Below are 16,712 nucleotides of genomic sequence, written 5' to 3' on the forward strand. Positions count from 1 at the left end.
ACTTAATCATGCTAACTGTCCACGTAAGTGGCAGGAAGTAAAGCACATTTTTGTCCCACCATCACCATCAATCTCCAGAAATGCTTTAATGCTTTCATCTCTGCAAAATGCAACTTTCAACCCATCATAGTACCTTCTGTTTCTCCTCTGCCCCTGGCAGCAATTTATCTTATTTCATTCTAGAAAGACTCACCTATGCCAGGGACCTCATTGTGTGTAATCACACAGTATTTGTCCTTATGTGACTGGCTTCTTTCACTGAGCATAAGATAGTCAATGTTCATCCATGCTGTTGCACTGGTGGATTACACTGCATGGCGTGTATGTGACAGGTGCATGTGTGGATGGACCCTTGGGTTTATCCTCTTTAGCTATCAGGAATAATTCTGCTATGGCCATGCATGTCAGGCAGTTTTTTGTTGCTGTGCAAAATGCCTGAGATAACAATGTCAGGGAGGTAGGATGTATTTTGGCTCATGGTGTCAGAGGTTTCAGTGCACATTCAGCAGGCTCCGTTGTTGGATCCTGAAGCAATGCAGAAACATGATGGTCAAAGACACAGTGGAGAAAAGTTGGCCACCTTATATCAACCAGGAGGTAGAGACAGAGAGCAGAAGAGGTTAGGGAAAAGATGCTCCCTTCAAATTCACACCTGTAGCAAACCATTTCCTCCATTTAGGTCCTACCTTCCACAGTTTCTGGCACCTTCCTTCCAATAGTCCAATCAATTATGAAGCCATCAGTGGATTAATGCATCGATTATGTCAGAGCCCTCATTATCTCATGACTTCCATAAAACTCACCTCTGAACATTGCATTGGCGGCAAAGCCCTCAACACATGAGCCTAAGGGGGCTGTATCGTAAACCACAGCACCATGGATGCATAACAACTTGCTCAAGTCCCTGCGTTCAGTTGTTCAGGGTGTATCATCAGACGTGGACTTGCTGGATCATATGCTCATTGCATTTTTAGTCCTTTGAGGAACTGCCATCCTGTTTCTGCAACAATTGCACTCCTCACATTCTGAGCAGCAATGCACAAGAGTTCCTCTTTTCTCCACATCATTTTCAGCACTTGTCACTTCCAACTTTTAAACAGTGATAATAGTAATGGGTGTGAAGTGGTACTTCGTGTGTGTGTGTGTGTGTGTGAGCATGGTATGTGTGTGTGTGTGCTGTGGTTCTGTGGATTGAGCTGTGGGTATGCTTGGCACGTTTTCTACTCCTGAGATTCATTGTCATGCCCTGCTCTTTTCTTTTATTTTGAAACAGGGTCTCACTAATATCCCTAGATTTGCCTCCAACTTGAGATCCTCCTTCAGCCTCCTAAGTAGCAGGTATTAGAGGTATGTGCCAACTTCCTGTCCCCTGTGATAATTATTGCATGTGTATGATGTACAGCGTGGTACTTGGATATTGTGTCTGATATGCGTGTCTGTGACCAGTGATGTTGAACATTTGTTCACATGATACCTGGATTTGGTCCCTCAGAAAATGATTTCAGATTTCTGCCTTACTGACCCTAATAAAGTAAATGTCCCTGCTTCAGATGTGAACTGTGTAGTGTCAGTGACCATCAAGACTGATGGGGAGAAATCTACTGAGCGGCTCTTGCTTACAGAGGAAGAGGAAGACTCCTTCTCCAAGCCCATTCTGATTCTCTTTGCAACATTTCTAAGTGCTGTTTGCATTACTTTGTCTCATCTTCCTACTTCCACTTTTTTCTGACCTATCTTCACACACTTCCCACCACTCCACTAAAACTGTGTTGTCAAGGAACTTACAGAATACAGAACATTTAGCTCAAGAAGGGCAAAAGCCTCCCATGTCTGACCTGGAGTTGTAAAAGCACTGTAGGAAGCAGAGGCAACAACAGTCAAAATAGACTAATAGTTTGCACTAAAAAAAACACTGGAAAAGTCAACACTTGAGGGGACTAGGGAGAGAAAGGACAAAAAAGAGAATGAATAATATTGAAACATTTCTTCTGTGTAGCAAGATGGCATCAAAAAACATGTTGAAAGCTGTTGGTTAACAGCAGCTGGGGAGGTTAAGAGAGAGTAATAGAGAGGTTAATATGATTACAGTAAAATCCATCGGTCGGGGAGATACCCTGGTGAAACCCCTTTGAACAAGGACTATTCAATTGACAAATGAAACACAGGAATGAGAAACAGGTCCTGCTTGGGGGCGAGTGCGAGTGGAGGGGCAGGGCCATTTGGGAGGGCGCAGGAGGAATAAGGGTGCTGTACTGTATATACTTGTATAAAAACAGAACAAGGAAATTTGATGCGATTATTTGAAGTATGGGAGAATGCAATGAGACAGAATGATGGAGGCGATGCATCGAAACAAGGTACGTTGTAAACATACGTGGACATGTGACAATGAAAGCCGCTGTACAACTGATATTTACTAATGAAATGTTATAAAACCAGTTGTGGTGGCACATGCCTGTGATCCCAGCACTCAGGAAGCAGAGGCAGAGAGATTGTGAGTATGAGGTCAGTAAAAACCAATAGAATAACAATAAAATAAAATAAAACTCTGCACAGCAAAGGAAGTAATCAAACCTTGCCTGCGAGGGAGCAGTCAATAGATAGCAGATAATATCTACAAACCATATATTGGATTAGGGAATATTATCTAAACTATGTAAAGAACCAATAAATAGAAAAAACCCAAATCACCTTGACAAATGAAACACTGTATTAAAACAGAGGTTCTGTTTTAAAAATAAATTTCAAATGGCCAAATATCTGAATAGCTATTTCTCAAAAGATGACATAAGGACAACAGGTATATAAGAAAATGTCCAAGATCACAAATGATCAGGAAAATGCAAATCAAACCTCAAAATGCAAATCAAATGCAATGAGACCTCACCTCACCCGGGTTAGCCTGATGCTATCACAAAGGAAAAGGACAAGTGCTGGCAAAGATGTAGAGAGCAGGGAAGCCTTGTGCACGATTGATGGGACTGCAAATTGGTACAGCCATTGTGAAGGACAGGATGATTACTCAAAAAAATAATAAAAATAGAACAACCCTGTGATCCAACAATGGCCTTTCTGGATAGAGAGACATCCACAGGAAGTGACAGTTCTGCCCTTCGATGTGTATTGCTGGGTGGCTCATATCAGCCAATGTATGGATTCAACCTAAATGTCCATCCGTGGGTGGTGGGAAAAAACTGTGATGAACAGACACGCACCCACATTGACACACATTCTCACATACTCACACCCTCACAGAGTAGAATATTATGTTTCTTACGAAAAAAGTTCTGCCACTTGTGACCGCATAGATGAATATTATATGTGAAATAAGCCATGCATAAAAAACAAGTTTCACATTAAGTCATTTTAAGTGGAATCTGAAATTTTCAAACTTATAAAGAAGAGTAGAAGGTGGTTGCTAGGGCAGAGGTTGGGGTGGAAGGTGAGAGGTCAGTCAAAGTATCCAGATTAATAGTTACACAGGAGGAGGAAGTTCTGAAGACCTAATGCCCAGCACAGTGACCATAGGCAATGATAATACACCGTGTATTTCAAAACTTCTAAGAGAGTAAACCTTACATGCTCTCATCACAAAACAACGTGAAACAAACACACCAGACACAGGAATCGTTATTAGTGTGCATTAGTTATACAAGTAATGGGTTTCATTATGGGATTTACATGTACACATCTAGTGTACTTTGATCATACTCACTCCTCATCTCCCCTGATCCATTTGTACATTCCCCAAAGTCTCCTTTTATTTTTACTTTCTCCCCTTGCCAAATACCACATCTGAGAGAACACAGTATTTTCTGAGTCTGGCTTATTTCACCTAACATGATGGTCTCCAGTTCCATCTATTTTCCTGAAAATGAAGCAATTTCATTCTTCTTTACGCCTGAGTAATAATCCATTGTGTAGATGTACCTGTGTCTATCTACATTTTCTTTATCCATTCATGATTGACAGGCACAGAATAAATAAGCCAGAAATATATCTTGCAAATATCCAAAGATAAGCCAAATAACTTATTAGAATTAATAAACAAACAAAGCTAGCTGTTATTGAGGTAAACAATGACACATTTGTTTCCTCCTCTACATCTGTAATCATCTCTTTCTTTTGTCCCCCATGGGCATCACGTTAATGCAGTTATTGATAGTCACACTGCAGCTGGACACCTCCCACCCCGCCCCACAGGCCTGTGTCTGGCTTGGGCCTGATGTCCCCATGTGGATGTCAAGACAGTTCTCAGATTAATGCCCTTCCTTCAAACCTTCTCTTCCAGGGTGCAAGACTCCATCCTTCCTGCTGCCCAGGGAAGGATCTGGCATTCTTCTTGCTCTTCCCTTTTCCTCACTGACCTCATCCCTTAGACCCTGGTGGGCCTGACTTTCATAGACATCAAAATCACATTCTCACCTTGGAGCATGTCCCTGGCCCACACCACCATCACCTTCCCCACAAGGACCCAGTAGCCACTTCTCTTGGCTCTATTTGGATCAGAAGTGTCCCCAAAATACATGCTCGAGTCTGTTTTGAAAAACCAAGCTGTAGGCATCCTGTTAAAGTGAAAGTCTAGTCATTGTTTACCATAAGGAGTGGATGAAAGTCATCCTGTACCCAGTCCCATAGGCATCACAGGCACACATCCCGAGTGACAGGGTGGTCCGGACCTGGACAGTCAGGTGAGGAGGATGGCTCTGAGAAGCAGGAACTGCCCATGCAGAGTTTCAGGGCTGGCAGGTGGGTGCGGGAGGCTTATGAACCAGGGAGAGGAGGCTCTGTAAGGAAGTTCAACTGGCACAGACTCCACAAGGACTGAATGCAGCCTGTGGCATTGCCATTGCCACATCTCTGTCAATGGTGAGACACAGGGCTCTCAGACTGTGCAGGACCTGGATGATGGAGGACGGCTTGTGGTAGCAATTCTGGAGGAAGGTGTGGAGAGACATGGATGCAAGAGATGTGGTCAGTTCAGTGATTAAGAAAGATATGAGGACCAGGACCAAGAAGGTGAAAGCAGCAAGGATGGGCCAGGGTTAGGAGGGAAGGAGGACCAATGAGTGATTCATGGGGTAAGGGATGTGGAGAAAGCTCAAAATAAAGGACCACACACGATTCTTGTCACTGATGAGGCCACTAAGCAGTGAGCACTGTGGTGACCTCAGCAGGGAAAGGTGGGGGGTGGCCCAATTGTGGCCATGTTGACCTGGGTCACCCTGCCAAGTTGTCCAGGGGCATGTGGGATGCTTTGATATGGTGTCACTCACCTGAGAGTCTAATCTGTGACAGTGTTTGCATTCTCCACCATGGCTGCAGACCTTGTCACCTTCTTCCTGGGGGACCTCACTCTGAGTGAAGAGACCAGGTATGTGTGTACTCAAGGGGCAATGAACAGTGGCCATCTCCCCTATGTCCTCCTGCTCATGGACCAGAGGGATGAGCAAGGCAGAGAGAGATGGTCCAACCCCAGGACCTCCTTAGCGGGACCACCTACCTCCCCACATTGGACCACAGCTGGGGACAGACAACACTTGGTCCATGTGGAGCTCTCACCACCACCAGCTTCCTGCCTGCCCCTCTCAACTCCTTCAGTTTTCTAAGCACTGTGACTCTGGGATTCAGCATCAGCCTTCTGACCTCCTTGTGCCTCTTCTTCATCTCAGGACCAGTGCTCACCTGAGGAAGATGAGGCAGAGGCCAAGAAGCAGGATCTTGACAGCTGCCTCCTCGATGGCCACCAGCACCACCTCTGCTGTGGGCCCTGACTTCCCTGAGAGAAGTGGACAAAGCTGGATTCAACTGCTGAACCACAGCCTGAATCCTTCCTCTCACAGTTGGCCTTGGATATGCTCCTCCAGACTTTCCTCATCCCTGGACATGGCACCACATCAGCCTAGGCTTCTCTTCCTCATCATCCATGGAAAACAGGGGACAGGGCCACAGGTGCTTCTGAGCTTCAGAGCTGACTCAAGACTGAATAGAACAAACCTTATTCATCCTGCTGAGCCACAGAGCTCCTTACTCAGAGAGTTGAGCTGCAGGTCCTACCATTCCTGGTCTCTTGAGCAGACCTTGATAGTTACTCTCCAGGGCCAGGCTCAGGGAGATGTGCTGGGAGCCCAGGGAGTTTTGAGGTCAGCAGGTGAATGTGCCTTCATCCCTGAAATACACTCAGGAGGCCCCAGCACCTCCAGGTTTGAGGGCTGTGTGGGGTTCAGGGTGAAGCTCTCCCAGGCCCATCTCAACAGGGCAGGAGGGTCGCTGTCAGCAACACACCCAAGATGCAGGGACTCTCCCTCTAGGAAAGTCAATGACAGGTCATTTCTTAGGGCTGTAGATGCTGGAGAGGAAGAAATAGAGAGTCAAAGAAAAAGTGCACAGAGTTCAAGAGGAAAAGGAAGGATACAGAAGGAGACTGAGTAGTGGATGGATTCAAACACAAAGTCATAGACAGAAGGACACCAGATTTGTGTGATGGACCTAGAGACAGGGAGTGTGTACAAGCCCAAGGCCTTCTGTACTGAGCTTTCTTCCCGATGGGCTCTGTCCTACTGGACTCAGGCCCCTGGAAGCACAGAGGGACAGTCTTTGACAGGATGCCCACAAAGTTGTCAGTGCAGCCCTGGAATCCTCATCCCTGGATGTTCTCATTGAAAACCCTGAAGCCAGATTCGCCCTCATGATTCTCATCCTTCATCCACATTTTCACCTGAAACCAGGTACTGATTTATCAGTCTGTTTCTGAAGAGACTCCCTGGCAGAAATTCAGTCTGGTCAGCTGGAGACTTAGGAGTAAGTGTTCATGAAGCTATGTGACATGTGACAGAGACAAGTCAGGACAGAAGCATCCCTGGGATGCAATGCTAATGACTCTGTCCACACTGTGGAGCCGAAGAAAGTAGGGAAGGGTTTCCAGGAAGGGGAACAGAGAGTGCACATCTGAGAAAAACTTAAGCTCATCCAAGGAAAGGGGAACTGACCTTCAGGGTTGGATGGAAGGGGTGTGCACAGGGTGGAAGTATGGGGGCAATTCTGAAACAGATCATAGGAGGGCAAGCAGAAAGAGTTTGTTTTTATAAACTCAGATGGGGAACTCATACACCAAAAATAGATGGATTGGTGTGACTACTACAAAATCGATTCCTGCACATTATAAAAATCACTGAACTTCAAGAAAAGGCAAGTAGCACAGCATGAAATGTTAATTTCTCTAGCTTGGAAAATGCTTTCAATAATAAATTAAAAAGCCAAATTGCTCTGGAAATGTGAGAAAAGAAGAGAACTGCAGTGGCAGGAATAAAAGAAACATAATTAGTTTGTGGCAAAAAAGAGGCCCATTGTTCAGATAAGAGAAACAGGGATGGGCATGGTGGCTTATGCCTGGAGTCTCAGCTACTCAGGAGGGAGAGACCAGGAGGATTGCAGTTGGAGACCAGCCTGTGCAAAAAGATAGGGAGTGTCCATCTTAACAGTCAAGGCTGGCATGGAGATAAATGCCTGTCATCCTAACTATGTGGTGTCTATAGGTAGGAGGAAGCTGACCCCAAGTCAAAAGAGGGACCCGATCTGAAAAATAACCTAAAGCAAAAGGGCTGGAGGAACTGCTCCAAAGATAGAGCATCTGCCTAGCGTAAGTGAGGCCCATGTCCTGATGCCATGGCATCCCAATTGTCACCTGATATTGGAGATGATCAAGAAAGTGTTTTACCCTAGTCATGTTCAGTGAGGCTGCAGGAAACACATGCTATCATCTTTCAGTGCTGGAAACATAAGTTTGATGGAGAGCATTCTGCTGTTCCTCTCAAAATTATAGAGAATATATCATCAGATATTTTCCTTTCTTAGGAATTAATCACACACACACACACACACACACACACACACACGTGAAGAAGTAGGTTCTAGACTGTGCATTGTATATTTCTGCTGGTAGAAGGAAATCAGGGCCATCACTGTCTACTAGTAGTAGGTGCCCACAGAATCAGGGTTCATCCATGCAGTGGGTACCACAATCATGAAAACAAGGACCACCCATCTACTGCCATCAGTGATCTCCCGGATTCTCAGGTGGACAAACGAAGGCTCAACACAGCCTATGAGGACACTAGTCACTTCTAGGAAGGGGACTGAGCTTCTGGGAAAAGACTGCTGTGCATGTGTTCTGAGTGTTTGTCCATGTGACCGTGTCTCCTTCCACAAGCAATTAGATCACAGCCATTGGGGGAGAAAGAGAGGAGGCTGGAGGTAGATCCACAAATGGACGAGAAGGGCCCGGAGGGTTCAGTTTTGTTGTGTCAATGTCCCATGGTGGCCTAGAGGTTGTGTAGGAGTCTGAGGATGTGAGGGATGGGTGGGGACAGGGGCTTAAGTGGCTGAGGATGCTGAGGATGGGGAGGAAACACTGGCTTCCCAAGAAGCAGACAGCAGAGACACCCTGCTGTCTCTGGCAGCAGGGTGAGACCAGGATGAAGAGGCCCTCCCTTTCCTGAGCTGAAGATGCCCTGGATCCTCAGCCCAGGAGGCTTCTACCTACCTGGGCCAGATCCTCAACTGATGGTCATGGTCAGGTTCTGTGGAGAGTCTGAGACAGGAAAACATGGCAGGTCATCAGCCGTCAGGCTGGGTGGATATCACCCCTCTGTCCCCAGGAGCTATGCAAATGGGGGTGTGGAGGCTGCATCCTCCTGACCTGCCCCTCCCAGGTTCCAAGACTCATCAACCTGTTTCCAGGCCCTGACCCCTAACCACACTGCCCTCAGTGTTCCCTCTACATCAAAGACCCAGGTGTCCCAACCCAGCACTCACAGGACACATTGAGCTGGACGGATCTCTCCACAGTCACACCAGCTCCAGGGAAGGTCACCTGGCAGGTGAGGTTGGTGCCATGGTCCTGAGCCTGGGGGATGAGGGTGAGCACTGAGGAGAGGGTGGTCTTGGGGCCCAGGGAGGTGAGGGCAACTGACATCCAGGAGAAGATGAGCAGCGTCCCCTGCTCACAGGCCCAGGGCACAGAGCAGGTCAGGTTGCTGGGACGGCCAGGCTCCAGGGGCCCTGGGATGTGGATGTGGCGGGGTTGTGTCAGGGCTGGTGAGGAGAGGGGGACACAGAGTCAGGAGGGAGGGTCCAATGTGTGATCCTGAGAGAAGAGCAGACACTGATCCTGCTCCTCCCATGAGCCCCTCATGTTAGAACCCCAATCCTTCCCCATCCCAGCCCTGCCCTGCAGCCTCAGTGACCTTCCCCTGTGGCCTACCTGGAGCTGTGACTTACCTGCCATCTGCACAAACAGCTGGTTCAAAGCATAACTCCATTTTAAATCTCCTCTCTCCACCCGAAACAAGTATGCCCCCTGGTCCTTCTTCCTGGCATCTCTGATGTCCAGGGAGCAGCTGTTGACTTGGGGGTCCCCAAGCAGATAGAATCAGCCCTTGGCTGCCTCCTGCACTTGTAGATATGGGTCATCTGTGGCCACCAAAGTGTTCTGGCTTCCAGTGGCCCTTTTCCGGTACCAGTAGCCGTAAACTGGGTCCGAGTCAGTCCAGCCTTCCAGGGATAGGAGAAGTCACAGGGCACATGGACACACAGACCCTCCTGCACAATCACCAGCTGCTGCACCTGCAGGGTAAAGCCACCCTTGGCCTCCCTCCCACTCTCCACCCCATCCCGCCTCCAGAGCAGCAGCAATAGTGGTGGCAGCAGCCTAGCCTTGAGCTGCAGGGACTCCATTCAATATCTGCTTCTTCTGGCTCTTCTCTGAGGAACTAAGAGTTGCAAGGCTCGGCTTGGAGGAGGACCCAAAGAAAAGGGGGAGGTCAGGACAGTGCCCTCAGAGGAGGAACTCTTCCTGTCAGCCCTGGGAGCTCAGTTGCCTACCACCCATGGCCACTCCTGGGGACCCTGAGGCCACAGTGGGAGAGAGACTCTCCTCAAATCCCTCTGGCAGGGCCTGAACCCATCTCCTCCCTCCCTGTTGATGTCCTTCTCCTTGGCTATTTTATACACTGTGAAAATCGTTCCCCTCTGAAGGATCCCTGAATCACCCCTGTGATTGTCAACATTCCTGGAATTGACAGGAGACTAGGAGGTGGGTAAGCAGCACTCTCCTCCCTCCATCATCAGCCTCTCTGCACAGTGAGTCAACACAGCAGACCTGGACACTGTCCTCTGGGAGTCACCACCCAGTGGGGAGACACAAAGTTTCAGAATCAGGAGCTTCTGTGAAAGGCACTAGAACTCTGTGAATATTCACTTTTGGTGTAGGATGACTAATTTTTTTTTAATATTTAGCCCCAGCTGGCCTGGAACTTATGATCCTTCTGCATCACTCTGCCAAGTGCTAGGATTACACATGTGTGTACCATGCCCAGTTCCAGCCATCTTTAATTTTAACCTTCCTGAATCCTTAAGTTTATTGATGTTTCTTCCATTTCATTCATTCATTCAATCATTCATTGTTACAAATGTGTGGAGATGTGTACTACTGTCCTCTGGGAAGAAGAGATAGGAGGAGGTCACTGTCCTTACAGTCTTGCAAGGACCAGGACAAGTCAGCAGTCACAAACTGTGATGGGGAACACACAGACAGAAAGTGGGGGAGCCTGCTCCTTCTCAGGCTGACTTTGAGTTTCTGGGAAGGAATTGGCAGAAAAGATGTTACCAGGACTCCAGGGTGACAGGTGGTGAGAGTACATGAGATACCACACACGACACCGTGGAGGTTTGTGAGCACACACTGAGGATGACTGTGATTTCTGTAGAACAGACTATGTGGAGAATGAAAGGAGAGAGAGCAAGCACCTCCTATGCTGCGCTGCCCTCTGGCCTCCATGACTCACTCCAGACATCTGTTCCCTCACTGTGGCAGGACGTGACCAGCTCTTCAAGCCTCCAGGGCTTTTCTCATGCACACACCTCTGCTGGGTGTTGTGGTCTCAGCAAACACAGAGAGAAGATGACCAGCCTGGGAAGGATCCATGCTGGCAGCCAACAGCATTTGTTAGTAAGTAACTCCTGCCACTTAATTTAGAATACAGCTGTGTAGGTGAGGGCTATGGAGGAAGCAGTGAGAATCCCAAGGGAGTGTGACAGGGCTCGCCTGTAATGGATTTATTATCAATTTTCAATACTGTTTAAGACTTTCTAATTTTCTGTCCATAAATTTTAGAGTCATCTGATCAATTTCTATGAACGCTGTCATTGAGAGGATTTGTTTAGGATTGATTTGAATTTGCAGATCAATTTGTGAAAAATTGGTACCATAACTATGTTAAGTCTTCCAATTCATGTTCTTCACTCTCTCTCTCTCAAATATATCTCTCATATATTATATATAATGTTTATGAACACATATATACACCATTTATGACATATACATACCATTTATGAATATATATATCATGCTCATGAATACATTACATATTCATTTACTTTGATCTTTCATCCTTCCTCTTAGCAATTCGTAGATTGGCAAGACTTCTTTTATTCTTTTAAAATTTTTAATTTTATCTGTCAAATTCACATGGACTTATTTATAAATTTCCCCTTATTATCTTTAACATTTGTAGGCGTCACAGTGGCTTCCCCTTCATTCTTTTTAAATTATTATTTTATTAGCATATGACAGTTGTACAGGGGATACATTGTGATACTGACATATATGCTTACAATGTATCTTAGATTCACCCCTCCATCATTCTCCCTTCCCTCTCCCCCTCCTTCTTAGAACAATTTCATTCTTGTTACTGGCAATTTGTGTCTCTCTTCTCTCTCTCTCTCTCTTTCCTTAAATAAGAAATGTATGACCAGATCATATATAAATAACTATATACATATATGTTCATGTATATACATATATCATACATAAATATATACACACATCATTCATAGTGCCCTATCATTCATTTTGTTTACAATTTAAAATGTCACTATCTCGCAATAAGAGATTTGTCATTAATGATTTCCCACAAACTTCATGCAAATAAAGGCTGAGCACGCTTACTGCAAGTCCAAATTCCGAAAGGCTTTAAAACCTCCTTTACTGAACAACTTTAGATTTTAGATTTTGGATTTCTAGAATAGATATGCTCTAATGGTAAAGACTGTGCAAATTTTCCAAAATGTTAAAACTTCTGGACCCATACATTTCATACAAGGGACACTCAAGTTGTAACATCTTCTGTAAAAAGACCTCACCTAATGCATTGGTCAAGGTTTCTTCTGCAAATAATTTCTATAATCCTCAATAAGGCTAGCACAAATATGGCCAATTCCTCTCATTCAGTGCTTTTTTCTTTTAGATATAACCCAGGCTGGCCTTGAACTCATGTTCCTCCTGCCTCAGCCTCCTGAGTGCTGGGATTACAGGCGTGTACCACCACGCCTAGCTCAAATTTTACATCTGGAGCAGTTAAATGTTATATACACCAAACAACTTCCTTCCTCCTTTCTCCCTGGCAAGTAGCATTCTACTTCCTGCTTTTGTGAGTTTGTTAACTGAGGCACTTCATAGAAATAGAATCGCACAATTTTTTTTTTGCATGACTTATTTCACTAAGCACAATATCTTTAAGGTTCATACATGTTGCAGCATATATCAGATTTTTTCTTCCTTTTCAGAGCTACGTATTATGCTCTTGCATGTAGAGACCACATTTTGTCTCTTAATTTGTCCATCTCTGGACTAATGCCACTATGAACAGGAGTATGAAAATACCTGCTTGACTCTTTGCTTTCAATACCTTTGGGTGTCTCCCCTAAAGTGGAATTTCTGGATCATGTGACATTCTATGTTTACTTTTTGAGGCACGACCACACTGTTTTTCACAGTAGCTGCAACATTTTACATTCCCACCAGCAATGCACAAGGATTCTAATTTCTCCTCCTCCTCACCAATACTTGTTATTGTCTCCTGATCATGTCAGATTAGCCATTCTAATGGGTGTGAGGGGTACCTCAGTGTGGTTTTGGTTTGTTTCCCTAATCATTATTGATGTTAAGCATCTCTTTCTAAGCTTGTTGCTCTCTGCTATTCTTTGGAGAAATTTCTATTCATGTCATTGGTGTAGTTTTTAACCAGGGTAACTTTGTTGCATTTTTCACTCCTAAATGGCAACTTGTTCTGCTGATTGTACACTGTGTTCACAGGAAAAGGTCTGGAGCATTTTTATTTTTTCACTTTGTACAGGTCATAAATTCTTACCTGATCATACTTAAATTACTGCCCCAAATATCCAATGTAAGCTATCAAAACTATGCTGGAATGTGTTTCCATAACTCTCCAATGCGTCTTAAAAATATTGATGCAAAAAAGTTCAATTTACTCCCAAATCCAAGCATATACCCGTGTCCTCCACCTCTACTAAGCTCGCTTCATCTGCAGCTTCATTCCACTTCAGAACTGCTTCATGAAGCAGTAACACACATTGTGCTATAAAATTAACTCCCAATACCACCCCAGCTGTAGAGTGAGGCAATTTTTCTCTGAACCTCAAAAGTACTTCCCAGTTGCCTGTGGTTCATCCCTGTAATCCTAGCTACTTGGGAGGCTGAGATTGGAAGGATTGTGGTTCTAGTCCAGACCAGGAAAATAGTTTGAGAGACCTCATCTTCAAAATAACCAGAGCAAAATTGGCTGGAGGGGTGGCTCAAGTGGTAGGGCATCTGCTTTGCAAGCATGAAGTCCTGGGTTCAAACCCCAGCCCCACCAGAAAAAAATGCAAAAGAAAAAGCACTTCTTCTTTATATTCCCATGTTGATAGCTGTGTTTCAAGCAGTCCTCTATTACACAGACAGCAATGAAGCACAAAGGCAGATACAAACCACATTTCATACTATACTTCTCTACATCTGATTATAATCTCTGTTCCTTTCAATTTACCTCTATGGATTTTAAAAATATCCTTTGAAAGAAGGGCAACACATTCTCTTCCGTCTATCTTCAGAAATTCAGTATCTTTTATGGTAAATGGTGTTCCAGACTTAACAAGAATGTAATGGAAATTAAGGAGGGAAAAGCACACACTTCTCAACAGACTGTATGCAAAGTGGACCACATACCTCATAGACACTAACAAAACATGACAGTGATCAGAGCATGAGTGATGAAAACTGCTCAGGTGTATTTTTAAGTGGGAAATATGTGGCTGTGAGAACTTCTATATGAATTCTATATAATAAGGGATAACTATATATCTGCAAAATCTATTGAAAGAAATCAGCAAGATAGCAATGTTTGGTGTAATAATATCTGTCAGTGGCATCTTGACTGAACTCACAAACAAGTGGAATCCAGAAATCTCTTTAGCAATAGTCTAAATAAGAAAATAAGAAGCTGTGGTTTGTATTGATACCACAGGGATTAAGAAAAGAGCCATACAAACTGTGTATTCAAAAAGAAAAGTGGGTAGGAACTCCAAAGTAATCAGTTAGAGGACAGAGATAGAAGAGTCCAGAAGGGCAGAAAAAACTGATAAAATTTGTCAGATGGAGAATTTCTCATTTAGATGAGGATATTCCAATTTCTGAACTCCCAAAATTAAGGAAAGAAGTCATCTAATGGGAACCATCCTCCACATAGCTAAATAAGGCAGCAGGAAACTGTTTAAGTCCAGGAACTGGAGGCACAATACAAACATGAAGACTGAGCGTTCAGGATGGATGGGCCTTTAAGGACCTGGACAAAAGGACCAGAGAAACATACAGAGCACCAAGCTAGAGGCACCACAATTAAGGAGAAAAGACAAAATGCAAAATACAAATTCTTGTGCATTTGAACAGGGGAGTGTAGATTGGTGCAACCCATCATAAGAACAAAATGGTTGAGTTCACCAAGTATTCACCTTTGAGAAAGTTTTCTATTGGCTCCCACTCCACATTTACAACATAATGTATTGCAGAATTAGTTGTAGAAACTGGGAGGAGGAGGCAACCTAGGTGTCTACACCTGGCCGTGTTCCATTCATCACATCTATGTTAAACCCAAGAACACCATGCATATTAAAAATATGTTGAATTTCTGAAGACAGAAGAGAATGTTGTGCCCTATTTTAGGATAGTTTCAATATATACCGAGGTAAGCTGAAAGGGGCAGAGAGTGTAATAAAAAATCACATGTAGAGGACTATGGTGTGAGATGTGAAAGGAATTGCCTGGGTGCATTCATCCTGTCTGTTTAATGGAAGACTGCCTGAAACAGCTATCAACATGGGATGTAGAGAGGAACTGCTTTTGGGGTTCAAAGGAATTGGTCTCACCCTGGAGGTAGGGTGACATTGGGAGTTAATTTTCAAGGCACAGTGTGAGATTTGCTTCATGAAGCAGTTTTGATTGGAACAAAGGAGCAAATGAAGCGAGCTTAGTGGGGGTGTAGGTGTGAGAATTGTTAGGATGAACATAGAGACGTCATGTTAAGATTGGACCCCCTACACACACACCCTTGCAGGCAGCTTGCTGGAGACACCCCACCACTTACAGGAAGAACCACACCTGGTCTCCAGGAGTGACAAATTCTCACCTTGCTGGCAGTTGGTGGGGGGTGTCTGGAGCTGGTTGAGCAACTAACCTACCTAATTATCACTTATTTTCTTTAGCTTCCCCTAGCAATTTTCCTACCCAGCTAAACTTCCCCTCCACACCCCTCCCCTATATCTACTCCAAGTCGGTAAGAGGCAGTGGGGTTCTGGCTTTGTCTAGCTACTCCCCTCTGCAGGGTTCCTTCCCAAATAAACCCTGTGCTAGTGTTTGAGCTGTCTCCCGCCTAGCTATTCTGTTTCTCTTTCAGTCTAAGAAAGATTAGATTTAGGAGCAAATTAACCTATTTTGTCATTAACATTGTTGAGAGTTATGATCTATTTTATAAAAATCAGGTCATAAACAGGTGTGGTGACATGCCTGTCATCCCAGAACTCAGGAGGCTGAGACAGGAGGATCATGAGTTCAAGGCTAGCCTGGGCTACACAGTGTGACCCTTTCTCAAATAAAAACAAGATCAGATCATTATCTATGCATATTATTTTTTTGAAATGCTATAATTTATTCAATCATTCCTTCATTTTTTATTATTCTCTCTTTTACAATTTTTGCCTTAAAAATCCTGTTATACTTATGAAAACCAGAGCAGCATAATCTTAAGTGGTCAGGCCAAGAAGCCAGGTTCCTGGATCTGATTCCCAGTTCCACTGTCCATCTGCCAAAAATCATTTGTCTTACCTGTACTGGTTTTTCATCTACACAAGGAAGACTGTAATTGTGCTTTATTCACATGAGTGTGCTAAGCCCTTGTAGCTTCACTGGGAAGCCAAGTACTCAGAGAACTTTAGGGGGACCCCACGTTCCTAAGCATACCTGGACAATACTGGGCGGGGTGAGGAACTGCAGTGGAAGATAATAGTTTGCTTTGAGTCTTTTTTACATCTGAGAGGGTATTGAAGGTCAGACCAACAGCCTCAGTTCCGGCCCTTTCAAGGAGGATTCCCACATAGCTGGTCAGAAGTGAGCACAGGCCTAAATTCAGTGACCCACGTTGGGCTCTGGAGATAAATGTGTCCTGTTTGTGTCTCACTGGTCTCTCCCTGTCCAGGAGGTAATGCCAGTGACATGTTTCACCTCCACATCACAGTGGAAAACCAAGTCTCACCTGGACTTCCAGGCTTAAGGCTTGTGTTCATGCTTCAGTTGGGAGGGGAGCCTCAGAGATCTCTCTGGT

General features: G+C 44.7%; 1 non-coding gene and 1 pseudogene across 1 annotated transcript; one reads left to right on the top strand and one right to left on the bottom strand.

Annotated features, from left to right (window-relative positions):
* Positions 1–491: 491 nt before the first annotated feature.
* On the bottom strand, positions 492–9,735 carry LOC109689964 (sialic acid-binding Ig-like lectin 7; annotated as a pseudogene).
* A 3,907-nt stretch (positions 9,736–13,642) lies between these two features.
* On the top strand, positions 13,643–13,715 carry Trnaa-ugc (transfer RNA alanine (anticodon UGC)). The gene has a single exon. It is a non-coding gene; the product is annotated as a tRNA-Ala (tRNA).
* Positions 13,716–16,712: the final 2,997 nt, after the last annotated feature.

The sequence above is a fragment of the Castor canadensis genome, chromosome 16 (assembly GCF_047511655.1).
Source record: "Castor canadensis chromosome 16, mCasCan1.hap1v2, whole genome shotgun sequence".
Lineage (NCBI taxonomy): Eukaryota > Metazoa > Chordata > Mammalia > Rodentia > Castoridae > Castor > Castor canadensis.